The sequence below is a fragment of the Ipomoea triloba genome, chromosome 13 (genome assembly GCF_003576645.1).
Source record: "Ipomoea triloba cultivar NCNSP0323 chromosome 13, ASM357664v1".
NCBI lineage: Eukaryota > Viridiplantae > Streptophyta > Magnoliopsida > Solanales > Convolvulaceae > Ipomoea > Ipomoea triloba.
In genome coordinates this window covers 10006051-10012056 of record NC_044928.1, presented here as the reverse complement: position 1 = coordinate 10012056, position 6006 = coordinate 10006051, and positions in this window count along the sequence as shown.

The window sequence follows — 6006 nt, the reverse complement described above, 5'->3', positions numbered from 1 at the left end:
ATCTCTAGGCAATATAAACAAAGGTTTATATCGATCAGAGAACTTGCTCTGATNGACTTGTATAAGATTTTGCAAATCTTTTCGACCTCTCGTGTGTATTGGACTTAGGATGTTTAGGTCCAACACCTCACAAGATGAAGACAAAATTTTATGCGCAGCGGAAAAGTTATCCCCTTTTAATTAGCACGAGTTTGAGTTAATTCGAGAGGTGTGATTTTATGCAGTGCAGTTCGAGAGATAGGTTAGCGAGAGATAAAAGCAAAAAGTAAATGCGAGAGAGATCTTTAAGTGGTTCAGCCAACCCGCCTACGTCCACTCTTCTTCTAGAAACTCCATAGAAGGATTGCACTAAAACTTCCCTTTTTCGTACAATGTCGAGCGCTTGAGCTTTGATCATGAAGCCCGCCTCAAGCCTCAGGTCTTTCACCCCGTTTCTTGTTACTCCACCTCACGAGCACTTGAGCTTTGATCACCAAGCGCGCCTCAAGCCTCAGGATCTTCACAAGATAGCTCCCAGGTTACTCCGCCTCTTCTTGCCTTCTCCAAAGTAAGGTTGTTCCAGTTGTCACAGGTTGTGTAACAATCTCCAATCTGATCAAGAGCTATCGTTGGATAATCTTCCTTGTTGAGCAGCTTTGATCACCTTCTAGATGTGTATGCGTGTAGCGATGAGACTCTCTCAAGCACTAGGATGTGTTTTTCTCGCACTTGTGAATATCCAAGAGTGATATTTCAGATTAAGCACTTTTCACTTGAACGTTTGAATTAGACACCTGTTATGATAGCTTAGAATTCTCGAACTACTTTTTGAACTTGTGTCTTCTCGTCCTTTTATATGAGAGTTGAGGAATAATTCCGTTGGAGGGAAAATTATTCCGTTTGAAATCTGTCTCCCATGCCGATTATGGGACTTGCACATTTTTAGCATGTTCATGGAGTGGTGGTCTTGTAACTTGAGTCTTTCGTCTTGTAGTGAATATCCCATATTCCACTATCTTGAGTCCATGCTCCACTTACTTCTTTTGGCAAAAGTTACTCTTTTTATATTCCCACTGATCCTCGTTTTAGGGAATAAGACCGACTTAGGATTGGTGCACCTTTTTTACCATTTGTTGTGGAAGTCTGACGTGTCATCCACTTCTGGCTGTTTCATGTCTTCATGCTTGGCACCTCCTTAATATCTTATCTCCATGATATTCTTCTTCTCCAAACTTAAATTACTCTTTTTTATCGTATTTCAGTCCTTGGAGAAGTACCAGACCATCGAGACCTTGTTGATATCTTGACTGGTCGATGTCTCGATCTTACATCTCGAACTGGATCGATGTCTCGAGAGCTTTCATGTCTCGAACGCTTCTGATGTCTCGAGATTTAGTTGATGTCTTGCAGACCCTTATTCCTCCAGTGATGTTTCGTGCCTTCTTCTGATCTATTTATGAACAACTTACAACACGAAACTTCTAAGATGTTCAATCAAGTTTACTTTGAGCTTAAATATTTTCCGAGTTGAGCTCAATTACCCGGTTGTATTTTCGCTCTTAGTTTACTTGTCGAACTTACACGTATTTCCTATCTATCGAGACTTAGGGGATTATGTTTTACATTTGGTATCATCAAAACCTATTACAATATGTTCCTAACACTCGCAAGTGCACGAGTCAATTGTAGTTTACCATGCAAAGCAAGGGTGGAACCCACAGGGAATTGATATTGTGAAATTTACACACTTAGAATTAATTAAATTGAATGCAATAAAATAAAACCGAAACTAGTAAAGTCAGGAGAAATAAAATAGTTAAAGACTTAGAAAGAACGAAATAGCAACAATTGAGTAATTAACAAGTAAACCAAAGCTGTAGGAACATAAATCACCTACGATTAATCGCAATGCAAAACCGTAAGATACAATTTAATTTGATTGACAAATTGAACATAAATTAAAGCAAGAATTTAGTGGCAATTTCTTCACACTCCTAGAAAAAGCAATTGGCAGTGAATTGTAATTAACAATAAATGAAAGTAAAAATTAACCTCATCTCCCACAAAGTAATATAATAATGAAAAGCATTAAGGATGGTAAATTTGTAATTAGCAACACTAAGCAATACGTAGCAACACAAACCACTAACCAAAATATTAAAGTTTTCTCTAACTTCCTTGGCTAGTTTTCTCCTTCTTGTTCATCTTTTGATGTAGCAAGTGTCACTATTCTCATTCTCCCTGTGTCTTGCTTTCTCCCCTCTATTGCTACACATGGTTTTCCAGGACGGTGAATCTTCTGTCTCAAAGTCCACAGCGTCTGACTCCCCTAATACCCCTCTACCCTACAATCACCCCAATACCCCCTCTCCAGCACCTCAAGATCCCATGAACGACCTCGAACATGCCTACGCGGCCTTGGAGATCGATGATGAAGTCCCTGATGGCCTTGAGCTTGAACAGAGCATTGATCTCAGCCTAACTCTGGTGGGAAGGGTCATCACTGATAAAACAGTGAAATTCGTCTTCATGCGTGATACTCTTGCTGCTGTGTGGCGTTCAGGTAGAGGTATGGCTGTTAAGGAAGTTGGGCATAACACCTTCATCTTTCAATTTTTCCATCAGATTGACATGAAACGCTTTCTTGATGATGGTCCGTGGGCCTTCGAACACAGCCTACTGGTTCTAGCAAGAATTCAACCACACATTCCACCTCTTGTCATGAACTTGGACAGTGCAGACTTTTGGATTCAAGTTCATGATCTTCCACCCGGTTTCTTCTCAGCAAAGACAGCAGAGGCTATCGGGAATTTCATTGTCACATTTGTGAGCATTGACGAGAGAAACTTTGATGGCTGGTGGAAAACGTTTCTCCGTATCCGTGTGGGGATTGATATTACGAAGCCTTTAACAAGCAAGTTGAGGATCAAACGAAACGGAGGGGATTTGTCCTGGATCTCTTTCCGCTATGAACGACTACCCAACTTTGCTTCATTTGCGGCTTGCTTGGTCACACTGAGAAATTCTGTCAAAAGCTTTTCGAAGGGTTCGACATCTCATCGGAGAAACCTTATGGCTCATGGTTACGAGCTGCTAACCGCCGGGCTCCGCCGACGGCCGGTAAACGGTGGCTGGTTTTGGAACAGGATATTCACCCCGAGACATATCTGCAAGTAGGGGTACAAGCGATGGGTGGTGGCACAGTACCTAGTACCACGTACACTCAGACAGATATCCATGGTACTGGTGCAACGGCTAATGAACACGTGTCCTCTGTTTGTACAGCTCTACGCACTGAGAGCGGTAGTAGGACTGATATCAGTACGCAGCAGGCGAATGTGGAGGGGCTTGTAATTTGCGATCAGAAACGTCGACGAGTTGAACCTGAAGGCCCATTTATGGAGCCCATTTTCTCTAGCCCAGAGTCATTTGATTTTGCTGACAACTCAAAAAACTTGCCAAGGGCGGGACCTGTGGATTAGGCCCGCCCACAACAACGAGTCTCTTCTCTTGGAACTGTCGTGGGCTTGGGAACCCGTCGACAGTTCAGGTGTTAGTGGATATGGTCCACTCTAAGAAGCCCAACATCATTTTCTTAATTGAAACTTTTGCTTGCCCAAACAAGCTTCAGCCACTTAAACACAAATTGGGCTATTTGGGTCTTTTCATTGTAAATAGCTCAGGTCACAAAGGAGGTCTAGCACTCCTCTGGAAAGAAGGTACTGAAGTCAACATTCAATCCTTTTCTTCTTACCATATCGATGCTTCTGTCCGTCTAAACCCAAACGAGAGTCTTTGGAGGTTCACTGGTTTTTATGGTTACCCGGAAAGACACAATCCCCCGGAATCCTAGTCATGACTGAAGAAACTCTCAGTTAGCAACCCTCTCCCTTGGGTTGTAATGGGTGATTTCAACGATATTTTACATCAGGATGAAAAGCGTGGAGGGAATCGACAACCTATGAGCCTCATTAATGGATTCCGGGAAGCAGTAGAATTCAGTGGTCTTAGAGACTTTAGTTTCTCTGGCTATCAATATACCTGGGAAAGGTCGAAGGGAACACCAAACTGGATTGAAGCTAAGCTGGACAAGATCCTTGTATCTGATTCATGGTGTGATTTGTTTCCCCACGCTAGGGCATGTTCTATCATTGCGCCCAAAAGCGATCATCTACCTCTACATCTCCAAATCTTCTCCACTCCGATCCCTAATCACAGAGGAAGATTCCGTTTTGAAAATCTTTGGCTAAGAGATGCTGCTTGCAGGGAAATCATGATTGATAACTGGTCAAAATCTCAAGGTCAACCCTTGATTGAGAGAATGGGAAGATGTGGCAAGGCCATCTGGAATTGGGGGAAAGCTTTCACAAAGGATTTCAATGGCAGACTCACTTACTGGAGGAACCGCATGGAAAATTCTAAGTCAAGGCGCGATCAACGAGGCATCATGATGTTCAAAGAAGCCCAACTTCAATATCTCCGTATTCTCCATCAACAGAGTGACAATTAGCGTCAAAGAGCGAAAGAATTTTGGTTGAGAGATGGTGACAAAAATTCGATCTTTTTCCACAACTCTGTGAAGAGACAAAGGCAAATCAACTGCATCTCCAGACTGAAAAATGACGAGGGTGACTGGGTTGAAAGAGGTACTGGCCTTGACTCTCTTGTTACTGCCTATTTCAATAATCTTCTTAGTGTTATTGGGGGTAATTTTGATCAAATGGTTGATTTGATTGAGTCTAGAGTTTCAACTGTTCAAAATTCTGTATTGAGTCGTAGGATTACTATGCTGGAGGTAAAAATTGCTCTGTTTGCTATGAAATCTGATAAATCTCCGGGCCCAGATGGGATGAGCCCGGGATTTCTTCAACATTTTTGGAATATTATTAGTTCGGAATTGCTGAGTTTTTGTGAGAATTGCTTTGATTCTGGGAAATTGCCGAATGGGTTAAACAACACTTATATTGTTCTTATCCCCAAAAAATCAAAACCTTCACAGATGGGGGATTTCAGACCTATTGCTTTATGTAATATCCTTTACAAACTTGTTTCAAAAATCCTTGCCAACCGTATCAAACCCATGCTCAATTCCCTAATTTCTGACTCCCAAACCGCTTTTGTCCCGGGTAGATTGATTACGGATAATGTAATGATAGCATACGAAATCCATCATTATCTCAAAAGGAAAAGGCAGGGTAAAATTGGTTTCGTAGGAATCAAGCTCGATATGAGTAAAGCCTTCGATAGGGTGAGTTGGGTTTTTATGAGAGCTATTCTGATCAAGCTTGGTTTTTCTGGGATAGTGGTCGAATTCATCTGGGAGTTAGTCTCTACTGTCAGTTTCCAAATTCTTCTTGAAGGTAAAGAGGTCGGGGCTGTTTCTTCGGGGAGAGGATTGCGTCAAGGAGATCCCATTTCACCTTACCTATTCATCCTTGTCCTAGAGGTATTCCATATGGCAATTCAAAAGAAGATGAGTGAGGGTCTTCCATTTACCTTTTTTAAATTAAAAAAAATTCAACCAATATTGTGCAAGTTGGATTATTACTATTATTATTATTGTTGTTGTTGTTGTTATTATTATTATTATGAAGTTGGAATATAGATATATTCATATTGAATTAATTCCATTTTTATCCTAGTCCTAGATTTATAAGTGACAAACCACTTTTAGTCATTCTTTTTCAAAAGATCTCATATTGGTCCTAGTATTATTGTGGCATGACCATTTTTGGTCCTCCGTCAACAAAATTGTTGAAAAGTCGTTAAATACAAGGACATCTCGATCTTTTTTATACAAAACGAGTTGACCCGCTATATTTTTATTTTTATTTTTATTGAAAAAAAAATATCATAATTGAAGATCAAAATTTCCTTGTATTTTATGAAATTTAAATGGTTTTGTTAGTGGAGGACTAAAAATGGTCATGCCACAATAAAATTAGCACTAAAATGCGATGTTTTAAAAAAAAAGGACTATATGTGGATTGCTACCTATAAATCTAGAAATGAAAGTGGAATTAACTA